This window comes from Arvicanthis niloticus, chromosome 16 (assembly GCF_011762505.2).
Source record: "Arvicanthis niloticus isolate mArvNil1 chromosome 16, mArvNil1.pat.X, whole genome shotgun sequence".
Classification (NCBI taxonomy): domain Eukaryota; kingdom Metazoa; phylum Chordata; class Mammalia; order Rodentia; family Muridae; genus Arvicanthis; species Arvicanthis niloticus.
In genome coordinates, this window is record NC_047673.1 from 25985929 (window position 1) to 26010732 (window position 24804).

The window sequence follows — 24804 nt, forward strand, 5'->3', positions numbered from 1 at the left end:
GCTAGGCAGAGTGGAGGTGGCCTCGGAGGTAATCCCAGAAGTCAGGAACTGGATGACAGAGGTAGCAGAGATCCAGGAACCATCATCTATGGAAGGCGCTCAGGCTGCTGAGCAACTCTGAAAGATTCCTTTTTCTTCATACGACTTCTTCCAGAAGGTGAGACATTGATAGGGCTAAGGTTAGACAGGACAGACTGTCTACACCACAGGACATACTGACCCACTGCTGTGAGACACCACTGGGGACAGGAAGCTGGAGTCTACAGAACCATGGCTCGCAAGGAATTGCCAATGGGATATGTCACAGCTGTGTCTTTTTTTTTTTTTTTTTTTTTTTCAGTTTTAAATGACTTCCACTGTGACAGCATAAGCTTTGTTCAAAATCTTCACAAGTCTGACATATACGTATAAGTTCTCTCTCTCTCTCTCTCTCTCTCTCTCTCTCTCTCTCTCTCTCTCTCTCTCTCACACACACACACACACACACACACACATACACACCAGAAAAATGTTGAAACAGCCACAGACCAGCCGCAGTGGGGAGGAGGGAGCATCAAGGAGGAATGAGATTTTATTCAATTTATTTTTAAACTGATGACACATGTCACAAGTGTATAAGCAAGATGTAGTGATTTGAATGAGAATGGACTCCAAAGGCTCCCACGTTTGAATAATACCCCCCCCCCCAGTAGATGGAATTGTTTGAGAAGGATTAGGTGATGTGGTCTTGTTGGAGGAGTGTTGGGAACACAACGACCCTTATGCCCAAAGAGTACTAGGGGACCAGGAATGTTAAACACACAGAGACCTCTCCTCAGTGGAGGAGATAAAATACCTGTTTTCCCACCCTGAAGTCTGGAAGTGGATGTTGTTAAGGACCTGGTGAGCCTTTTGCCATTTGTGGAGGCAGACCCCACCCACCGTTTGCTCTAGAGGCAGATCTCACCTAAATCCCTTAGGATATTTATCCCAGACTCTCCCTCCTTAGCTCCAGATTAAAGCCATACTTCTGAGACATGCCGTAGTGTGTTGGAGCCTGCTGATCCTTATGCTATTGAGTCAGAGATCACACTAACTTCTAAGCCTACTAGCCATAGTCCCCCCCGCCCCCCCCCCCCCCCCCCCCCCGTTACATGCACTTTGTAAAGGAGTTTCTGTGTCGTCGCACATTAAGCTTTATTATGGACCTGAAATGGGAATGAATGTTGCCTGGAGACTTTATCCCAGATTGCACCGCGGTTTAAATATGCTGACAAAGAACTGCCTAGCATTAGACTCCCCAAAGTCTGATCCAGGCTGACGAATCAATCTGAACTGGGTTTTCCGTTCTCATCTCTTCGAAGATCACTGCCTGCGTGGATACCTGCAGGATCCCCCTCAGAGCAGGGGTGTCAGGGGTGGTGGGCTTTGAGGTTTAAAATGACTTGAGGTGCTCCCAGTGTGTTCTGTGTCTCCTGCTTGTAGGATCCAGATGTGAGCTTTCAGCTGTTCCTAGGACCACGCCTTTGCTCTGCCGTCATGGCTTCTTACCTTCTGAAACCATAAGACCAATTAAACATTTTCTTTTACAACTTGCCTTTGTCGTGGTGTTTTGTTACAGCAGCAAAAAGCAGCTAAGACAGACAGAGACTAAATTCGTTAGAATGTAAATTGATCAAAAGACATATAGTCCTTGCCTGTTTGAAGGTTCTATTGGTTAAGCATTGAGGCATGTGTGATAATCCTTAAAGTAACAGAAATGGTTTTCTCTAAAGACATAGCTCTGAAGAAGCTAACACTTTTGTTTGTTTTCTTTTTGTTTCTTGAGACAGTGTTTCTCTGTGTAGCCCTGGCTGTCCTCAACCTTGATCTGTAGACCAGGCTGGCCTAGAACTCAGAGATCCACGTGCCTCTGCCTCCTGAGTGTTGGGATTAAAAGTGTATGTGCCACCAGCATCCAGTAAGAATCTAACCAGCTTAAGGCCTGTTTCAGAGGACAGTTTACTGAGATAAGTCTAAATGAAATCCAGTGAACTACATTATACCCAAGAGAAAGGGGTGGGGTGTGGGGCGGGGGGGTTGGGGGGATCCCCTATGGCTGACTGAGACAGAGTGGGCTGAGAAGTAGTAAGGCAAGAAGCAGCTGGGAGACAGAGTCGTCAGAGTTTAGGAAGAAAGCCACTGGGTAATCAGGTCATGTCATGTGCAAGGGAATTCCCCACAAGAGGTGGTTATTCTACCAGCCTCAGCCGGGTAAAAAATAGACTTCAAGTCACCTCATTCTTGGTGGTAGTTTTACATTAGCAAAAAGTTGTAAGGCAGCTATCTTGGAAGCATGTCCAAGATACATTCAGTTTAAAAAAAATTTTTAGAAAGTGAGGTGTCTAGCAGGGTTTCCAGATATGACTCCCTGTACATACAGACAGCGGAAGCAATAGCACGTGAATATGTTGCTACACATGCCAACTGTCTTTGGAAAGCATAGGTCATTGGCAACCATGGGGGGCTGGGGACGAAGCTAGAAGCAAGGCTCTGTTTTCGCTTTATTTATTTCTGGTTGAATTTTTTTTAAGCATGTATATAAATATATTTATTATCCTTATTGAAAAACGGTAATAAATAGCAAGTCAATCATCTGTAACGCTTTTGGTTTTCTTTTGCTTTAGAAAGTCTGCTGCACACATGGACAAGGGCACACGCTGTAGAGAATAAGAGATGCGTAAATAAAACTGGATGCACATTTTAAATTCGCCACCTTCTCCCCGGAGCCTACTTTTACCAGTATCTTCTCGAAGTTATAATTGGCTGCTCATGCACATAAACCTACAGGGAGGAAATGAGACAATCAATAGGCTGTCGTTGCCCGTGTGCTGGGGCTTGTATTTCATATTCTAAATTGATAGTCTCCTCTGGGGGCTTGGATTATTATGTACTTTTTTTTTTGCTTAAATAGAATTAAAAGATTATGAAACTTTAATCAAGAGACCAGGTCCTGGTAGGGAGAGTTGCCCTTGAGGTATCTCTACTAAGGGCAGCTGGCCCCATCTGTATAAGAGACTTCTAGCTGTTTATCTAGAATATTCCACCCACCATAAGGATTTTTGTCCATCTTCCATGATTCTGTTCTTTGTTCGAGAGCCGAGAAATCAGCTAAGGACCTTGTCATGGAGCAAAACAAACAGAAACCCAAAGAAACCACAGAAATAGCAAACCTGGGCCGTCTCAGAGACTGTGTCATTAAGTGTAATTTCATCAGCCCTGGGCTCCAGGGACATGATTTACACGAGTCGGTCAGCCTCCCTCATGATGGGAAACTCATTTTTAATAAATGATAGCAAGTAGGTTTATTCAGACTTGTGACTATGAGTCACCGTATTTGAAGCCATATGACAAACACCACCAGAAACCAACAGATGACCTTGGCCATGGGACTTTTTTTTTTCTTTCAGGAAAAACCAAATATATTTCCTGACCATGATACTGAGGCCTGAAAGTCTGTGTCAGATTGGTGAGAGATGCGGGGGCCCATACGTTGAGAGGACCAGCGTGAGCCGTCCTGGCCCTTCCTCCTCAGCAAGCCTGTGATTTGGTGCCCAGGGAAACCAGGGAGAAGAAAGTATATTTGATTCTGACTAAAACTGAACATCAGTGGGAGAGGACAGTAAATTACTTTTTGAAAAACAAAAACCAAAAAATGTCATAGCTCTGTGACCACTAAAATTCTTGCTGTCACTAAAATTACTACAAATTAATAAGCTGAAGGCTCCATAATCGCTCCCCCACTTCTGAGTCCTTCACACCGGGACAAAGCACCTTTTCCAACAGGAAAATGAGAAAGCACAGGGTGGGCACCTGGGATACACTGGGCCATAGGCCAGAGAAATGACAGACTGAGTCTGCGAGTCTGGATGACAACAGGAGTTACAAGGATGTCATACCTCGCGAAGTCAAAAGTCACCCTCTTGAGGGGACACTTGCCTTCCATCGACTGTGAACTTGGGAGGAGCTCAGGAAGTAGCTCCCAAGATAGCATCTGATTGCTACCTCCTCCTATGCTCCTCCAGTCTGTTCTGCATCTCAGCTTCTTGCCTGAATGCTCTGTCCTCCCTACTACCCTACCATCCAGTACTAAATTGGGAGAGCAAGAAGTGTTTGGGGACGGAGGGGGGGGGGGGGGAGAAGGAATATCTGTTTCTGAACTGGAAGAGGAGAAAAAGAGCTTAGAGTCTTTTCTGATGAGGCAGAAATCTCAGCTTCATCCCTAGGCCCCAAAACATACACACACACACACACACACACACACACACACACACACAGAGAGAGAGAGAGAGAGAGAGAGAGAGAGAGAGAGAGAGAGAGAGAGAGAACATAAGTAGATGTATTTTAAGGAGCAAAAGATGCTTTATTTCTGGTCTTCATTTTTGTTTATAGTTTTAGCACAAAATCAAATTGTGCCTTCTTTCTTGTGTGTGTGCGTGTATGTGTGCGTGTGAACATGTATGCTTGCTTATTTATATAGGTAAGAGAAAACTCTAGGGGAAAGACAGAGAAGCAGATAATGCTGCTTTTCAGGGAGAAGACTTCTTGTGTTGAGTGGTAGAGGTGTTTATCACCTCCTGAAGTACATTAAATCTATATGCAAATAAAATGTGTAGAAACAGCCTGCATCTTAACTGATGCATAAATGAATAGTCTTGTAAGTAGTGTTGAATATAATGTGACAGCCAGCAATTCCAGTTCCTAGTGAAGGAACATGTACAAAGCAGATGGAAGCCACAGCGAACTGATAACCAGTCCCCAGCCCCTGCTTCCAATATGTGGTAAAAGGGCTAATTCGTTGTTTAGTTATGAGCACAGCCTTTAAAAGCCGAACCATCTCTCCAACCCTAAAATGGCTAATTTTGAGGGTCAGAACATATGAATCTTCTATACTATCCCCATGGTAATAGCAATGGTGTTGCAGATATTTCTGCTCCTGTCTCCTGTACTGGAGGAGAGATGAGCCTTGGGGACACAGGAGAGTGGATTACCTAGTAAGGATTTGGCTAAGCAAACCACGGAAGAATAAAACGTCCTTACTGACAAGGAGAAGTCCTGAACAGGTGCTTTCCAGACCTGGAGAGAAAGTTTCAGAGATTAGATACGCTTTGAAGTTGTTTTTTTAAAATATGTGCAGGGAGGGACTTGATTATATATGTTGTTGAGGTAAAATCTTGGTGGTCCTGGAGGTTACTCATAGGATAAGAAAGTCTGGCCAGTGTGCTGGTAAACCACTGAGGAGCCAGACTCTGTGAAACCTGTTCTGCCCAGGGATAGGAAAGTTCTGCCTTAGGAAGTGGGTGCAGCGTCATCTAACTTGGGTTATGATGCAATCCTGCTGTTGATCAAATGGCCTATTTTATCAAGAGAGCTCTTTGATCTCTCTATCTGCATATTTTTGGGCTCTACATTTCTTTGTTTTTAACTTTGCTTTTGTTTTTTAAGGGAGGGTTTCTTTGTGTAGCCTTGGCTGTCCTGGAACTCACTATGTAGACCAGGCTGGCCTTGACCTCACAGAGATCTGCCTGCCTCTGCCTCCAGAGTGCTGGGGGTTAAAGAAGTGCTCCACCACCTCCCGATAGACTCTACATCTCAACTGTAGAAAATACTTTAAAACATCTCCTACTCCCAAAGAAGAAATGAACTGTAATTCTCCAATCAGAATGAACCACTTGAAGACCGTCTTCCTCCAACAGAGTGAATGTCACAGACAACATCTTAGTCACATATGACTAAGCCTCATGGTTGAGTTCCTTTTGTTTCACCATGACAGAATAGGTGACAGAAACAATTCATGGGAAGAAAGATTTTGTCATTGCTTATAGTTGGAGTGAATATCAGTCTGGCATGACAGAGAAGAGATGGTGGGGTTCATGGGAATGCTGGTATGTAGAAGAACTGTTCTCACAGTAGCAAGCCAGGAAGTATAGAGAGGTAGTTGAAGTGGGGAGCCAGTCTATAATCTCTTTAGCCTGTAGGCTCCTTCTATGAATGGCTTCAAAACTTTCAAATTTGTGTCATCCTTGAGAAGCAAACACTGGAAACATAAGTCTCTGGGCAACCATAACACCTCAATATGGAGTTAACTTAAAAAGAGAGAATTCTTTTCAAAACTCACCCTGAATCTGTCACCTGATGCTCTCACTTATTTTTCACTTAAAGCCTTTCAACAAATATAGTGCTGGAAGTAAAAATAATTACACATTCAACAGACACCAAAAGTGAAGTTGTTTTAATATGCCATTTCTGCACAAAGGTACATCAGTAGAGAGGAAAGGCAAGTATGTCTGGCATGCTGATTTGGCCCAAGGCAATGGTTTTTTAACAACCCTGATCAGCAGACATTCCTGTCTGCTCCCATAGGCCAGGAATCTCATGTGTTTAGGGCACAGATCCTTATCTAAGAAATCATTTGGACCATGTGATGGTTTGTATATGCTTGGCCCATGGAGCGGCACTATTAGAAGGTATGTATGGTCTTGTTGGAGTGGGTTTGCCACTGTGGGTGTGAGCTGTAAGACCCTCATTTTAGCTGCATGGAAGACAGTACTCTGTTAGCATCCTTCAGATGAAGATGTAGAACTCTCAGCTCCTCCTGCACCATGCCTGCCTGGATGCTGCCATGTTCCTGCCTTGATGATAATGAACTGAACCTCTAAACCTGTAAGCCAGCCACAATTGAATGTTGCTTTCATAAGAGTTGCTTTGGTCATGGTGTCTGTTCACACCAGTAAAACCCTAAGACAGAACTTGAGGCTGCCTTCTTTTTTCTGATCGTGGGCTCAGTTGTGTAGCTAACTACCTGTGACTTTCCTGCTTTCAGAGTTTTGAGATAATTAGGCACCAGCCACCAACTAAGGGGGAGAAAGAGAGAGCACTCTGCTTACCCATGGCCCTGATAACTCTACTCATGTGTACTGGAGATGGGCCATAATTATCTAATGTATAACAATTTTTGGTTTTATTGAGGTAATGAAAACTCAGACTCACTCAGTATGAGAAGTTCTCCAGGATTTCCTGAGAAAGTACACTTATTATTTCTAATCTGGACAGACTAGGGTTGCAATTTCCCGGAAAAGAGGAAGTGGCCACCGTCAACCACATCAATAAACTGCATCAGTCGTGGGATTTTTCACATCCACTGCTTAATGGAGAAGTTCTAGCCATGGACAAGATCTTCTGTGCTCCTTTAAAATGAATGTGGTGTCTACACAACTTCTTTCAAAGAAGTAAAACATCAGCATAGTTGACTGTATTGTGCTTGTAAAGGTGACCTCCTTCTGGAGAGCTAACATTAAAACAAACCCAGAACAAACCAGAAATGGGCAAATAAGTTGAAGAAGGCTTATAAGCACCCCTCTTCTCCTCAGAGAAGGGGAAGCTCCCCCCACCCTATTAGTACCACCCTATCCTGGGACATGCAGCAGCACATCCTCTCCCACTGAGGCCCAGCCAGGCAATCTAACTAGGGGAAGGGGATCATGCATCAGGCAACAGAGTCAGAGACAGACTCCTCTCCAGTTGTCAGGGGATGCACATGAGGACCAAGCTGCACGTCTATGGGCTGCGATGCATGCCCTACTCAGGACAAATCTCAGTTCAGAATTAACTCTAAGCAGCGGCTTAGAGTCCAGCTCAGATGCCACCTTTAACAAGGAACAATACATTTTAGAGAAGTCAGGAGACAAAGGAGCAGCTGGCCTTGCCTTCTGAAAGTGGGGACACTGTTAGAAGGCTAAAAGTCTCTGGGTTTTCATCTGGGAAATTAACTTCCTGTGGAGTTTTTGTGACGTTTCAGAGAGAAGATATTAAAAAATAATCAACCCAACATAAGGATGTAGCTCCTACCTAGCATTCATAAAAACCTTGCTTTGAGCCTCAGCACAGTGAAAACGAAGAGCCTGAAATCCCAGAAATCAGGAGATGGAGGCATTAGAGTCAGAAATGTTATCCTTCCTCAGCTACATAGCAAGCTTGAGGCCAGTCTGGGATCCATGAGACTATGGCTCAAATATAAATATAAAATAATTAACCCAATTTATACTAGTTAGTACACATTTGTTCTGGCTTGTTTTATATTGATTTGACACAAGGTAAAGTTGTCTGAAAGAAGGGAGCCTCAATTGAGAAAATGCCTCCAAAGCATCCAGCTGTAGAGCATTTTCTCAATTTGTGATCAATGGGGGAGGGCCCAGCCCATTGTGGGCGGTGCCATCCCTAGGCTAGTGGACTATAACAGAGCTGGCTGAGTGAACCACCAGGAGCAAGCCAGTATGCAGAAACTCCATGGCCTCTGCTCCTGCCTCCAGGTTCCTGCCCTGAGTGAGTTTGTGTCCTGACTTCCTTCAATGATGAGCAGGGATATGGAAGTGTAAGCTAGATAAACCCTTTCCTCCCCAAGCGGCTTTTAATCATGGTGTTTCATCATAGCCATAGTCATCCTAACTAGGACAAATCTTATCTATTTAGCACATTGGTCCCTACACTGTGGAAAGGATAGTGTCTATGTTGTGGATAAAGAAACATTGTCCAGCCTCCTGTTTTCTATGCTCTTGGGCTCTGGGGCCCTTGTCTGTTTGGCAGCCAGAAGAAAACAGCCGGTATACTTGTACGCAAACCACGATACAGAGTATACACCGCCACAGAGGAATGGACTTTTCCACTTAAGATTTGACTAAATTACTGATAAACTGTCCCTAACTCAAGAAAACACAGTTAGGAGGTTTAATTTCCCCCCCCCCCCCCCAATAAAACCCCAGTTTGGGAAGCTTGGCAAAGAGAAGGCAAGGATTTTTAAACGCTCCTTGGTCAAGCCAGGTATTACTGCGCATGACAGCACCCTCAGCATCTCGGAAGGCTGAATTGAGAAGATTACGTAATAAGTCCATTAGTTGAAAACAAGTGGGGGCAGCACAGCAAGATTACATCTTCAAATTAAAAAAAAAAAAAAAGACAAAAACAAAACAAAAAACAAACAAACAAACAAACAAAAATATATAGACTACAAACAAGCTTCCAGCTTCCCCTGAAACAAAGAGAACATTCCCGTCACTAAAGGATTGAGCAAGGGACTTCAGGGGACTTGAGAGTTCCCAGCCCTTCTATTCCAGGTCATTAAGGTCTCATGGTCACAGAAATTCAGAGCATTCTAAAATGGCAGGCCAAGCGCACTTCCTATATCCCAGGGCAGTGGGAAGGTCAGCGTGTAAAGAGCCTGTGTTCAGAACGAGCACTTTCCCACCGATGGCGGGACAGAGCCATGCCGTTGGCGATGTTCCAGCTTGCCCGATATGTTCTGTGAGCCCTTGCACTGTGCTGCTAAAGGGGATCTATGAGAGTATGCACCACGCTCCCACGCCTTCCCCCCTTTCCCCTCCCCTCCTTCCCCGACCAAATAATAACGGGAGGGAAAAACAAAAAACAAAAAAAAAAAACCCCTCAGATGCCTTGGATTTGACTGGCAAGTTTTCCTAAAAGAAGGCTTTGTCTTGTTTATTTTATGAGAGAGAAATTAGAAGGAAGTGACTTGGGTCATTGATACGTGACATTATTTTATTGGATAAAATAAGAACTATATTTTATATAGACTACAAACACAAGAGCCCTGCTTCTTGTGTAGAGGTCCTAAGTTCAGCACCCAGTGCTCATACCAAGCAGTGCATAACCACTCGAACCTCACCTTCAGGGACTCCTAGGCCCTCTTTGGCCTCTGCAGGCATTGTGTACATATGTGCGCACAGACACACAGACATACACAGAGATACACAGACACACACACACACATACACATAAATCATTTTTAAATGTGCATACAGACACACAGACACACAGACACACAGACACACATCCCTACACATAAACCACTTAAAAAAAATCTAAAACAAATACTATTGGTTCAAAGGTAAGTTCTATTTTCAACAATTCAAAAATGTCACCCAATCCCACCCCCAAACAAAAACAAAATAAAAACCAAAAACAAAGAAGAAGACCCAGTAACTGATGTTGGCGAACTGACATCCACCCATAAACTCTAAGCGGCCACTTGCAGGAACCCCATTTAAAAGGCCAATCAAACACACAGAAGGAGAGACATGTTGGGTGAGGGAGTCAGTGATACTGCCATTGATAATGGAGTCATACGTCCTCCTGAGATAAGGGAGACTCCATTGCCTGGCCTGTTGCCAATCTCTGGGTCCTTGTAAATGAAGACTTCGGGACAGACTAGAAATAGCAATTAAGCGGTCCAGCTAACGTAACGACTGGCCTAGTTTTCCAGGGGTTCTCCTTGATTGGTTCTGTCAATCACACATGATGGGGAAACCACTCACTCTGGAAAGTAGGAGAGCTGGCCACCTTAGCTACAGCCAAGACATGACATAGCATCCCTGCCCATAGCTCAGATTCTGAAGCTCATCTCACTATTCCTTACCATAATGGAGACAGAAAAGTATAAACTGAAAATGTTTCCCGGAGTGGAAAGATCCAGAAATATTTGGCCAGCAGCCTGAGCGAGACTCCAGCTATAGATCAGTATCAAGTTGATAAATCACTCTCCCATGCGCATTTCTCCAAGCCTTTGATTCTGGTTAGGTAGTTCAGTTTTATTCATGCCACTGGAACAGAAACCACCAGATCATTGTTATGGTTTGAATGTGAGATGTTCCTTACCGGCTTCTGGTATTTGAGTGCATAGATCCCAGGTGATAGAATTGTAGATGGATGGAGGATGTAGAACCCTCACAGATACGTCCACCCTGTTGACTGCAGGCTGCTTGCATCCCAGGATAACGGTGAACTCGGCCCGATAAACACTGATAGAAGACAATAGCATTTCACAATATCAAAAGATTGGACAACCTGACTAGTGGTGGGCAAGATTGGCCAATTGTAACCCTTCCTGGTTCCACCCCACACTCTGTGCTTCCTTCTCCTCTGAGATGAGAGGAGACTTAATGTCTCTGCTTTAGTGACCTGTATCATGCCCTAGCAGGTCAAGATGGACTATACCCTCAAACCACAAGCTGAAACAAATCCTTCCTCCAGTAGGTTGTCTCCACCAGGCATTTTGTCACAGTGACGAGAACATGAACTAATATAGCAATCTTCAAAAAACAGAATTTTCTTTAACAAATGGTTAAAAAGAGCTCAGGGGATGTGGCGTCTGCAAAGACACCATGACTTGTCACTCCACAAAAAAAGACAGAAGAACAAGTGAGGGCAAGAGAGAGGATGCAATGGGAGCCTAAACTCACTTGTATAACAAACCCACATCCACCATTAGGACATTAATTGATTCAAGAGGGTGGAGACCTCTTGACCGAACTGCCTTGTGTTAGGCCCCGCCTCCCCACCATGCTACACGAGATAGTTAGTTTCGACACATGGACTTTAGAGACAAAGTCAAACCGTAGCACCAAGTAAATTCAGAAAGTAGATCAGCATGCTGAATTCTCATCCCTCTGTTGAATTAATTATGCAGAAGTTATAGAAACAAGCAGTTGTCACCCCTCTCTTCAAAGTGCTTAAGAATAATAGACAATATAAGATACTAACCTTTTACGGTAAAAGCAAGATACCTGAAAGAGGCCAAGAAATTATCACATTAACCTGAAAAGTCACTTGAGAGAATAATCCCAGTGAATTAGCACTGCAGCATTTAGGTGGGATCATATCCCCATACCTCACCCTGCCCTTGCTGAATATCTGGAGCTGGAGAGATGGCTCAGTGGTTAAGAGCACTGGCTGCTCTCCCAGAAGTCCTAGGTTCAATTTCCAGCAACCACATGGCTGTTCACAACCATTTGTAATTCCAGTGCCAGGGCTTTTTCCAATACCCTTTTCTGGATTCCTCCAGCATCAGGTACCTATGGGGTGCACAGACATATGTGTAGGCTATAGGCAAAACAGTCATAAAATACAAGTAACTTCTAAATATATGTAAAAAAATTAAACTGTAACATTAGACATCCCCCAAAAAGTTGTTCCAAATGACCTCAGATCTATACAACTGTCAACTGATTTCAAAGGCCGATCTTATTATTTAAATGTAATTTATTTTCTAGCCTTATTTTTTGAGCTTTTTTGTAAACTAGAAAACAACGTTCACATTTTGAGCAGTAAATGTTTACCCGATGCTATATCGTCTTCCTGGTCTTGCTTTCTCAACACTTTTAGAAAACCTCTCTGGTATTCTAAATGTCTGCACCCTCTATAAAGGAAAGTTACCACGGCTGTTGCTGTGTGGGGATGTTTTTTTGTCATCCAAACACAATTCTTAATGAAAACGACCAGTCTCTGCACAACTTACTTGTAGTTGGCAGGGCAGATGCCATATGTGTTATTGCAATTGACCGACCAGGCAGTCAGAAACTGATTTACAGCAAAATGGCACTCTGTTTCCGATAGGACCAGAAGCGAGGGGGCTGTTAGGAGGTGTGGTTTTCCTGCACTCGCCACTAACCATTTCACAGGCCCTTTTGCAGCCAGATTTGGGAAAGCAGCCTTAGGAACTGGCACCTGTTGGTGGGACACGGCTGGCATTTCACTCTGGCATTCTGCTCTGTGGTTTGCTCCAGGTTGGTGCTGAAAAAATGTAGTAGGGCTTGCTCAGCTCCTGGGCTGCAAACCACCGTGGCTTGGGAATCTAATGCACATGGTGGAGAAACCGCCTAAGGTGGCAAGGTAAAGGGACACACGTGTTCCTGATACTCCGGGTCCCTCAACAATGGGCAGCTGGTACCACCTACTCCATTCTGTCTCTGCCTCTGTCTCTGTGTCTCTATGTCTTTGGGTCTCTGTCTTCTCTCTCTCTCTCTCTTCTCTCTCTCTCTCTCTCTCTCTCTCTCTCTCTCTCTCTCTCTCTCTCTCTCTCTCTCTGTCTCTCAGCATGTCTTTGTTACCAAACGGTCATTCTGTTTGCTATAGGTCTGAAACCTATTGCAGACCTTCTCCCACTTTTCTCTGACCCACCCACCTGTGCTTGATCAACACTTTGATCTATGACCTTTGTTGTCCTATAACTAATAAAATCTCATGTCATCTTCCACAATGAAACACAGTGTTTGAGGAAACTTGAATCTATGTTTCTGGGCCAGGGTCACTTCTGCTCAGCTCAAGGTGTTATCATTGCCTTGTGTTTGCATCTAGAAATGATAGAAATAAATCCAGACCCAGAGGAATGCAGGAAAGGCTTTCTTGGGACATCTGCACAATAAATTGCATTCTTCCCTTTGAGATGAGAACTGCTTCTGAGTCAACCCAAAACAAAACCCCAAGTTCCAGCTCTACAAATGCAAACGAGCCCAGCCTTCAGAAGGTCACCTTCCTTCACACATCAAAACTGATCAATACGCTACCTGAACTGAGCTCAGACTCTGACCACACAAGACCAAGAGCTATGGTTTGAATCCCTTTGCATAAAGGAACTGTTGAGAGCTTGCTCCAGCATTCTTCATTACCTAGTCCCTCACTGTGGGGACGAATCTCGTGGGCGGGGGTGGGGGGGTGGGGTGGGGGAAGGGAGGGAGTCCGGCACGACGCCAGCGGAGGATCCCACATTCACGCAGCTGTCGGTGGGCGGGCCGGCGGCTGCATCGGCAGGGTTCCAGGGTTCCAAAAGCTGGGAATCAAGCGGAGAGACCATGGACACGTGGAGTCCGGTTTTCCAAAGCTTTTATTGTTCATGACATGGTGAGTGGGCACAACTGATACGCGTGCTTCCCCCACCAAAAGCCAGGGGAGACCAGTCTTATAGGGAAGGGAGAAAGGGGAGGGAATAACTTAATTAGCTACGCCCCTGGCCTTTTGATAATTCATTAATATTTAAATCTCTGGAGGTAGAGACTTGTTAATCACGCCCTCTACCTGTCCTACGTGACTGAAGGTAACAGGTTAAATGGAGTTACCTCGTCCAAGGCCCAACACCTCACTTTTGTTCTAGAAGGTGCCTGGTTGACCTCCTCTTTGTCATATCTGCCTTTCCTTCTGGCTGGAGCAGATGTCCCAAGAAAGCCTTTCCTCCATTCCTCTGGGTCTGGATTTATTTCTATCATTTCTAGATGCAAACACAAGGCAATGATAACACCTTGAATGTTTGATCCCCTACAGAATAACGTGTGGAATTCCCTCAAGTTTAGGATCAGCATATATTAATCTAGTTAATTCAAAGCTTTGGTGTGTGTGTGGTGGGGGAGGGGGGAGCAGCTATTCACAAGTTTTGGTTCCTGCTAGGAAGCAGACATTTTGCTAAATCTGAGATGCAAAATTAAGCATTGTTTACTTCCTCTCATAGGTACCCTTTGGGCTTGTCGTTTAGCTAGGGAAACAAAGCTAGGCCATTGTGAAAAAGCCTATCCAAGAGAAAAATGGAGGGCTGCTAAAAGAGATGTAGCATTTGAGCTGAGTCATCCTCTTTAGGTAGAAGGGAAGCCTATTCCCGCTTCTTAACTCAGAATGTGTCATGCACATGCCTAGGGTGACTGGCTTTTGTGTTTGTTTTTTGGTTTTGTGCTTTTTGTTTGCTTGTTTTTTTTGTGTTTGTTTGTTTGTTTGTTTGAGACAGTCTCTCTTGTGTAGTTCTGCCTGCCTGGTCTGGAGCTCACTACTTAGACCACACTGGCCTTGAACTCTCAGAGATCCACCAGCCTCTGCCATTCAAGTGCTGGCTTTAAAGGTAGGTACCACGGAGATGGGCAGTATGCTGTTTTGGTGCGCTGGTGATGGGACAGGACAGGACGTACAAAGAAATGAAGAAGTGTGCCCATCCACCCAGCAATCAGTCGTTGAATATGGGTAAGGACTTTCTGTTTGGACTTGAAGATAACAATCAAGGCTCAAGGCATTCCCAAATTTCCCTTCTAGAGCAGTGGTTCTCAACCTTTCTAATGCTGTGACCCTTTAATACAGTTCCTCATGTTGTGGTGAACCCTGACCATAAAATTATTTTGTTGCTGCTTCATCACTGTAATTTTCCTATTGTTATGAATCATAGTATAAATATCTGATATGCAGGCTATCTCACATGTGACCTCTGTGAAAGGGTCATTCAACCCACAAAATTGAGAAGGGCTGTTTTAGATGAAAGACACAGGCAGGAAATGAGCGAAGGGAAGCCTTGGAGATAAGAACAAAAGAGAGGACAACACAGTATAATGTGATGGGGAGGGGGGAGTCTTCAGATAGTGGGCACGGGCATGAGCTAGAAGCCAAGAGCAATGGAGGTAGATGCAGAATTGACCACGTGGAGGACAGAAGTGAATTCGGGCATGAGGAGATGGAATGAGTAGCCCCTGAACACTAAGGTGGTGGCTTAGGAACTCAAGGTGTAGCCTCAATTGCTTCACTATTAACCAGAAGGTCTCCTCAGTTGATGACTTATTTCTTACACACCTGAAACTTAAACAAGCAATCTCTGACAGGAATATAATCAACTTTCCATATCAATGTGCTTCCATGACACTTTAAAAATGCCAGCCTCCCCCAGAGGAAATCAGGGCTTATAAGATAAAGTCGAAAGAGGAGAATTAGAGTTTCATATCCAGAGGAGTCTTAACAGCTGTGTAGTCCACTCCAATTTCATAGCTGTACAAAGCAAGAATCACAGTGCTTATGTGACAATCTACATCCATTACACAACTGGAACCAGAGAGAGCCCAGGTCTACTGACTTCCAGTCTCCAGGCTCTTGGTGGCACCCATTCCATTGTTGGAAAGACTGAACCAAGCATGTGGTCAATATTTGTCTCTTCAACCGAACAAAGGAAGCGTACTACACCAATGCATCTCAACTCAAACAGAATCACAAACGAGACACACGAGTCTATGTGTATACAACCTTAGAGCCTACTGAATACCTTGTCTTTCCCCTGTTCCCAGTAGCACCTGTAGACACAGAGGCATCACTGGCTATCGGGGGCCTCGGTGAATGAACTTGAGTGGATGCAAAGTGTCAGACAAGAAGAAAAAAAAACTAAGCATGAAATAACCATTCTGTGGTTGAGCCATAGACGTTACGGTAGAAGTACTTCTGACTTCTGGGGAAGAGTCTGTCATTCCAGCAGGTGGTGGTAGCCCATTGTAGTTGACAAAACTACATGTTGTTGGCCATCCCTCTAACTTTTCCACATGGGAAAAATATAGGACGTGTTTGGCCTTGAGAAACCTTTGGCATTTTCCTGTTCCTCCTGAGATCCGTGTAGCCTGAGAAAGCCGGTGCTGTATGAACTATTTTTGACTATCTAATCCAAAATGCCGAAGAGGAAAAAAAAAAAAAAAAGAAAAGAAAAGAAAAAAAAAAAACAACTGCACCAAGCAAGAAAGGGAGTCAAACATAACTCATGCCCACATTGGGTTCATTTAGTCAGACAGGAAAGACAGTCCTATCTCTTGTATCTCCTATCTCTGGAACACACAGGCTCCCCCATTCTTACCCTGGAAGACTCTGCTGTGTGATTCGAGTCATCGAGAAGGTTTCTAATTGAAAACTCCGGTTTGCTTAGGATTTATTTAGTAATTCCTTTGACACAGTCCTGCTAACTCTGTAGCTCCTGTGGGAATCAGACAGGGACATTTACTCATAAGTCCCCAAAGCACGCTAAAATAACAAGTGGAGAAGAGCCATCTGGCACAGTGTTGGTAAAAAACACTTTCCCTGGATTTGATTTCCTTGTAAGTCCCTTCACAGTGAGCCTAGCACACACAAAGTTTCCAAAGCAAGCCTTGCCCCAGTGCACATGAACACACACACACACACACACACACACACACACAGACACACACACACAGAGAGAGAGAGAGAGAGAGAGAGAGAGAGCGAGAGAGAGACACAGAGAGCGAGAGACGCTTTCCTGGTGAATTATTTGGGGAATGAAAACATGTAAACACCTTCCAGGTAAAAAATGCAGGCTCAAGAAAGAAGTCATATCTCCCATTGTGAGTGCAGAACCAGGACTTATGAAGAGGCGTCTGAGGGGTCACCCTCAAAACAATCACAACTGCATCAAAACATCTCGCCTGACAGTTACTATAGTTCTCAGAATCATCATCTGAGTAAGACGCCTGATGGCTTTTTGTCCCTCAGCATCCTGAATAGGGTTCAGATCCTGATTGTCATCATGGATGGAGGTTCCTGGCTTAGTTCCAACCTGATTTGTCTGTGTGTTGCATCCCAAGGGTGTGGTGCCTTCAGTACCAGGGAGTTCTTGTGGGTGACCAACAGTGATGGCAGTAGCCTTCGTTGCTTTGGGAGCCTGGCCAACAACTCATTAGGAAGCATCTCATAACTCATCTCATTCCTGGCACTGGGAATTTTGGTTAAAAATGTGTAGCTTCTGGGACCAGTTATTATCCACCCACACAGGATACATCTGTACATTTTAAAATATCAATTGAGTCTATTAGTCACTTATAACTTTACAGGTTCCTATATGGGCTTTTTCCCAGTCCTAAGTTTTGGCTTACCCTCCCCCACCCTCTGCCCTTGCCTTCATCCTCTCCCCATCCCCATTTGACCTTTCACCTTATATGGGTTTTACTATCCCTGCCTTCAACTCCTCCCTCCCGTCACACCCAAAACTCATGTCTCCTTCTTCTCCTCTTCTTTTTGTTGTTGTTTTGGTTTTGTTTTTTTGTTTGTTTGTTTGTTTTTCAAGATAAGGTTTCTCTGTGTAGCCCTGATGGTTCTGGAACTAGCTCTGTAGACCAGGCTGGCCTTGAACACACAGAGATCCATCTGCCTCTGCTTTCCAAGTGCTGGGATTAAAGGTGTGCACCACCACTGCCCAGATCATGGTTCCTTCCTTGCTTCTGGCCCCTGCAGACACTCATTCTAACCCAGAAATCTAAAAGCCCAAAGTTCCACAGCACATATGAGGGAGCATGAAATCTTCTTTCAGAGCAAACCTGGGTTACTTCATGCAGTGTCAGTTTTTCCAGTCCATCCATTTTCCTATATGTTTTTATAGTTCTTTTTCTTTAGTTCTAAATAGAATCCTCTTATGTAACTGTTCTATATTTTCATTATCCGTTCATCAGCTGATGGACATCTTAGGCAGTTTTGTTTTGTTAGATACTGGGAACAGAGCAGCACAGAGCATGGTGTGCAGGTCAGTTGGGTTTTGTCTTGTGTGTTTGTGTGTGTTCAGAAGCTGAATACTGTGCCCCAGACCAGACTGTAACCTTATATTGAGATGTTGTATTAACCAATGTACTGTCAAAAATGCTCCCTATTAATTCCTGATTGGCCAATAAATGGCTAGGGCTTATGACTGGGCAGAAAGGATAGGAGGTGGGACTTAGAATCAAGTGAAGAGTCTTGGGGGAATTCACAAGGGAAAAGGAGAAAGAAAACAGAGAGAAGAGGTCTCCACCAGATGGGATGGACCATTGGAAGCACATGACCAAGAGAAGCTCACCCTAAGGACAGGTTGATGGAGCAGAGGCAGCCTTGGGAGACACCAGATTGGCAATTGACTAGCATTTGTGTGGATTTTAGCAGATGGAAGGATTAAAATCACTGGGAACCTACCCAGCATATTGCCTACATCTTATTAATACATTACAGTGTCATTTACTCAGGAACTATAGGAGCAAAAGTGGGGTAGAAACCCCCTATAGTTATTAAGGACTAAAGGGGGTGTAGCAAACCCCCCCCCCAGAAAAATACTTTCATTCAGTACAGGTCTCTCTAGTATGGAATATGGAGTCATTTAGATATACCCTTGGAGTAGTATAGCTGGGTCATAAGGAATTTTTTTTTTTAGCATTTTAGGAAATCTCCATGGTGGTTGATACATCAGGTTGCCTGCCTCCCAGCAGTGAATGAGGGTTCTCCTTCCCCACATTTTCACTTGCGTTTTCTCTCATGTATTTTCTTGATAGTAGCCATTCTGACTGAGCGAGATAGCTTCTCAGAGTAGTTTCAATTTGTACTCTGCTCACGGCTGTACAAGTGGAACATATTCGAAGATGTTCACTAGTCCTGTTTTTGTGTTCAGATCCATGGCCAATTTCTAGATTAGGGTTTTTTTTTGTTGTTGTTGTTGTTTGTTTTGTTTTGTTTTGTTTTGTTTTGTTGTTGTTTCTTGACATTTAGGTGTTTGGTTTCTTAAAAAAAAAGTATATCATGTATTCTAAATATCACTTCTCCATCTGATGGTCAATATACTGGACTTTGTAACCTGAATATACAGCAGCTGTGGTGACCTGCTGGAGGGCTGCCCAAGGAATAGAAGTTGGAAGAAAGGTTGAAAAGAAGCCAGTCTATAGGGGCTGCAGAGTGCTAAAAGAGGGTAATGGGCCAAGACTGAGCCAGCTAACCCAATGTGGCTTCTTTTCAGTTCATATATAAAAGACCCTCAACTACTTAACTGAGGGGTGGGGTGAGCATGCTCAGTGTTTCCCTGAAGTCACACCACAGTGAGTAGCAGAGACCCTAGTTTCTCACTTAGCCCCTCATCTCTGCATCAGACCAAGCCCTTTCCCTGGGAAACACAATTACCACACTGTCTTTCATAACCCTCTCATGAATCTGCTTCCAAGTAGCCGTAAAGATTAGGAAAAGGAACCAGGACCTTCACCCACACAACAGGAGTCTCAGCACTGATTGGAACCATTGCTCTGCATTGGATCGGCCAAGTGTCTGGGGAATGAAGCTCTCTTCTCTGAATGGTGATGGTTACTACATTGATTTTCTATCCCTTTGCTTGTAGGAATCTTAAATAACAAAAGAACAAAAAGGATCAATATGTTCACATATATATGTGAAATCATAAAAAGAAATGAAAAGTAATTATTAAAACTAAAAAGCGGCTTCTGGAACACCCAGTAAAGAGGCCTCAGTGGATTTTAAGCCTGGTTCTGCTTCCTGGTTCTCAGCAGACTCTGAGGAAGAGGACAGAGAAGGACATATGTGTGTATTCCATTGCTCATGCTGTCAAGGGTGGTGAGCTCTCTAAGGTGGCCAGACCAGATCTCATGGTTCAACCTTGGACAAGATGGTGAACGAAAACAGCCTCGGGCTCCCATGCTGGCAGATGCTGGGCAGGAAGCAGAAACCATCAGGCAAATCTAATCAAGCCCAGAGAAGCCTTTAATGAAGTTCCAAACACACTTCATTTTAAGGTCAAGTGGCTTACCGTGTATCTCTCTAACTATGCCATTTGGGCCCTGGAGCTGCTAAATGAAATTTCAGTGTATCTTAGATTATTTTAGCATCCAGCAGCTGATGCTTTAGTTTACAATTTGTTAAAGCTTATTTGTGTGTGTGTGTGTGTGTGTGTGTGTGTGTGTGTGTATACCCTGCCACCTACATATGTCTTGAAAGGACAACTTTCAGGAGTCAATTCTTTTCTTCCAGTATCTGAGCTCAAGTTTTGGGTTTGACCATTCACCCTGGCACCTGCTAAACCATCTTACCAGTTTTGGAGTGCACCGCCTATGGTATGTCCGCACAAGATTTGTCTTTGCCTTATGCTCTGTTTACTCAGCCAAACACACCTTAGAATAGCACGCTAATGTCAAAGTTAAACAGACATCTCCCAAAGCAGGGAAGGGTTGTTTGGGCAGAAATGCTGCTGCAGGGTTCTGCTTGGACATCTTCTCCACTGAGAACGCTTCAGAAACTTGCTGGCTTGACCCAGGTTGTTTATGAAAGTCCATCAGCTATAGCAGGCTGGGAGGATGGCACTGGTGGAGGTCCAGGAGGTCTGGGAAGCTAACAGTTGTAGCTCAACAGCTAGTGCTGGTGTGGTCCTAGCAAGGGTACCAGAAGTTCAATGTCACTGAGGTCAGGGCTGCTTATAGTCTCACTCAAGTCCTCTCTCCTAAGGACATCAACGCAGTGGTTAGAGAAGTCAGTGGTGCCCAGAGATCACATCAGTGAGATCATAGAGACCATTCCCAAAGTTCCAGATTCCACATAATCTCATAATTGCACTGGACACTTCCATAGGCAGGGGATCCTGGGTAATGTTAGTGAAGATAGAGATTTGAGCACACAAACACGCATGTGTTCATTGCACTCTGCTTGTCACTGTGGACATCATATGACTGTCTGCTTCAAGCCCCAGCCACCCCGATTCCCCTACCATAAATAGATTGTAAACCATAAATAGATTGTAACCTGGAATTATGAGCCAGATAAAGCTCTTCTCCTTTAAGGTGCTTTTATTCCAGTGTTTTATAACAACAATAGGAAAAGAAACAAAGACAAGGAATGTTCCCCTAACTTTTTTGCAGCAGATAAGATTCTTCTAGAAATGCAGCACACACGTGCATGTACACCCAGGGCTGGCCAGAATCCTGGAGACAATGTGGTAGGCCCAGCTTGCCTGAGCATACGTGCCACGGCATCAGGATTGTGGTAGTGATGAGGTGCTATTTAATGCAGCATGTCTCAGAGACACCCTAACAGAGAGGCTTCCAAGAGTGATGAATGGTAGCCTCACACATGGAATCCCAGCAGGCGAGAGTGCGAAGTATGGGGATTTCCATGAGTCCAGGGCAAACCTGGGCTACATAGTGAGTTCCAGACCAGGCTCACCTCAGACCTATCTCAGAAAGAAAGAAAGAAAGAAAGAAAGAAAGAAAGAAAGAAAGAAAGAGAGAGAGAGAGAGAGAGAGAGAGAGAGAGAGAGAGAGAGAGATGAGGAGGAGGAGGAGGAGGAGGAGGAGGAGGAGGAAGAGGAAAGGAAGGAAAGAAAAAAAGAGAGAGGAAGGAAGGAAAAGAAAACCACAAATAAACAAAACATATAAAAGCCTTTATTTCTTCATGTCATTGGGAACAGAGGAAAGGGAAGCTAGCTCAGGAAGGAAATTTCCAGCTGCAGTTTGCTCCCAGTTTCCTTTCCTGCCATGTCTACTTCCTGTTTCCTATACCGTATTAAAAAAAACAAAAACAAAAAAAACCCACCACTTCCTTTTTAAGCAACTGAGACTAAGACCTGAGATTTTTCCAGAGTTAAATTCAGTGTGTGTGTCTCTCTCTGTGTGTGTGTGTGTGTGTGTGTGTGTGTGTGTGTGTCTGGTTGTGTGTGTATGTGCGGATGATAAAATCTCAATCTTTTCTGATCAAATGTAAAATTGAAAACCAGTTTTAAATGTTCTTTAACAAACATTGACTAATGGTTTTTGAACGACACCATTGCTACGAACAACCGTCTGTTTTTACAGAAACATCAGAGGCTCCCAGAAGTGAAGTCTTTTACCCAAGCTCACAGTCTAGTAAGTGGTCAAGGCTGAGCTGTGAGCCCAAGTGTGTGTGCAGTGTCCTCCCAAGCTCTGATGGCCTCGATGACAACCAGGAACATAAGAGCAGGCCACACTCACTCCCCTGAAGAGGGGGACTTTTTTAAGTATTCTGAGTAAAGATGTGTCCTAACACCTGGGCTCAAGTTGGGCAAGCCAGAGTTGACAATTGGTCATTTATAACCTAAGATAGACCCAGCCCTGAGGCTCTCCTCTAGGACTAGATATAGCCTGACTTTTTTAGTTTTTGAGGCTGCCTATGAATGTGGTCCACCAATAAAACATGTACCTAGCAAATGATGCCCTGAGTTTAGCGCGCGCGCGCGCACACACACACACACACACACACACGGCACTGGAGAGGTAGCACTGAGGAAAACATTTTAAAATATTCTAGGTACTAGGGAGATGCCTCAGTAGGTACCAGGCTTGTTGCAGAAACGTAAGAATCTGAATTCAGATCCCCCAGCACCCATGTAAAAGCCAGGGGCAGCACACACATCTGTAACGCCAGCACAGGGGCTAGAGAGGTGACAAACTGATCTCCAGAGCTCACTGGCCAGGCTGAGACATAGGTCCAGTTAGATTTGTTCACTCCAAGTTGTTTGGGGGATCCTGATTCAGAAAATTAAGTGGAAAACCTAACAGAACACAACATCCAACATTGGTTCCTGCCTCCTCCCCACACAGGGCACACACATACTCACACACACACTCATACACACACACTCATACACACACACTCATACACACACACTCATACACACACACTCATACACACACACTCATACACACACACACACTCACACACCCATTTTGAAATGCTTTAGCTCTTTCCTTTTGCTGATTTTCCTTTTACTGTTTTTCTGCTAAGTCCTGCAGGGGACCCCCTTCTAGAAGAAGGCTGGAGTGTGTCTCTACCTCCCTTTCTACTTCAGACCTTTCCTGGTTTCCGACAGCCTCCTTCATCCCATGAATCTGCTTTCCTCATCTCTGCCATTGTGTCCCCTTTGCACACCCATCCTAAGAGAACAGTGCACGGGAACCAAGGTGTAAAGGCTGTGCACCTTAAATAGATCTGGTGTGTATGTATTGTGTGTGTATATATGTATGCATGTATATATGTATGTATGTATGTATGTATGCATGCATGTGTTTTCTCCTTAAATCTTCACAACAGACCTTTATGGACTAATATCACCATTTTACAGAAGAGAAATCAGAGCTGAAGTCATTTACCCTTGGCCACTGCTGCACAATTTCGGCAGTAATTTACTTCAACAATACATCCTTAAAAGCAGCTAGGGACAACATCACTGCAATCTATCTGCTGGGGGTGGTTAGGAGAAGTTAATTAGGGGATGAGTCAGGAGCCACCCCCCTCTGGCAGTGAGGAGCACACCACTTAGCATTTAGATTATAGTGAGCAAATCCACCCTGAAGAGTTTATTCATTAGCAGAGAGATGCTAGAAATATTTTTTTTTTGCTAGGGTAATAAATAGGTGATTTATTTCCAAATTCGGTCATTGGTTAGAAATGTGCAGGCTCTAATACCCTTCCACATACTAGGTTTGTAAACCGGCCAGTTGAATTTGTTCACTCCAAGGACACCACCAGGAGCCTCATGTCAGAGGCCATCACCGTTGGTCGATCCTCTGTCTCCCCATTTCCCAGTGGGCCTTACCTACCGTAAGGTGGGCAGTGCATATCTAAGGAACTGTTCTTTGCACGGTATCTATCATACAAAACAGTCTGGCCAACACGCGCCGTGGCTGTTTTGTACACCTTGCGGGTAAGAAGGAACTATTGACAGAATCTAACAGACGCCTTGGTTACTGCCAACCCTGGAAGCTGAGCTTTGGAGAAAGGGTCCTCAGCATACTACTGTCAAGCGATCGTCCCTCCCTTCCCCCCCTTTACTGAGTGGAGAGACTGGGTTAGGTGCATCCGCAAAAGTCACACAGCTGTTGAATATATAATGGCAGTGTTTGGGGCCAGCTCCTCTTCTCCACTGTGTCCACAGCCCAGCGGGTCCCTTGAGAGAAGAGATTAAGCCAGTAGAGGGGGAAAAGACTCTAGGCCCCCTGTGGTGTCAGTCCACAAGAAGAAACCTTAATCTTAACAGTCTTCCAGGAAGTGAGTCCTTAAGAAGCCTCCTCCTGTCCTAAGCTCTGTAAAGGTCAGGCTAAGTACATAACAGGAAAGAAACAGTGTTTGACTTGATGTGTGTACTTAGACATGAAATTCGGCATAGGGCCATAAAATGAAGGGAGGGTAAACCACAAACATAGCTTTCTCAGTGTGCTCTGCGGGGTGAGGGGCCGGGGTGGGAGGGAGGAAAAGGCAGCTGTCCTTCGTGCAGGTGTCCTGGGCCTGGGAACCCTTTCTTGCCTGTGTTGAGACAATCAGCTATATCTTTCTCAAGCCACCAGACAGCGCAGGTTACCAACAAGCGCTCATGACCTGGGAGGATGCAAATACCCCATCTCCACGAGCCTCCGAGGGCAACAGGCCTTCCCCGGGAGCATTATCAACAGGGATATA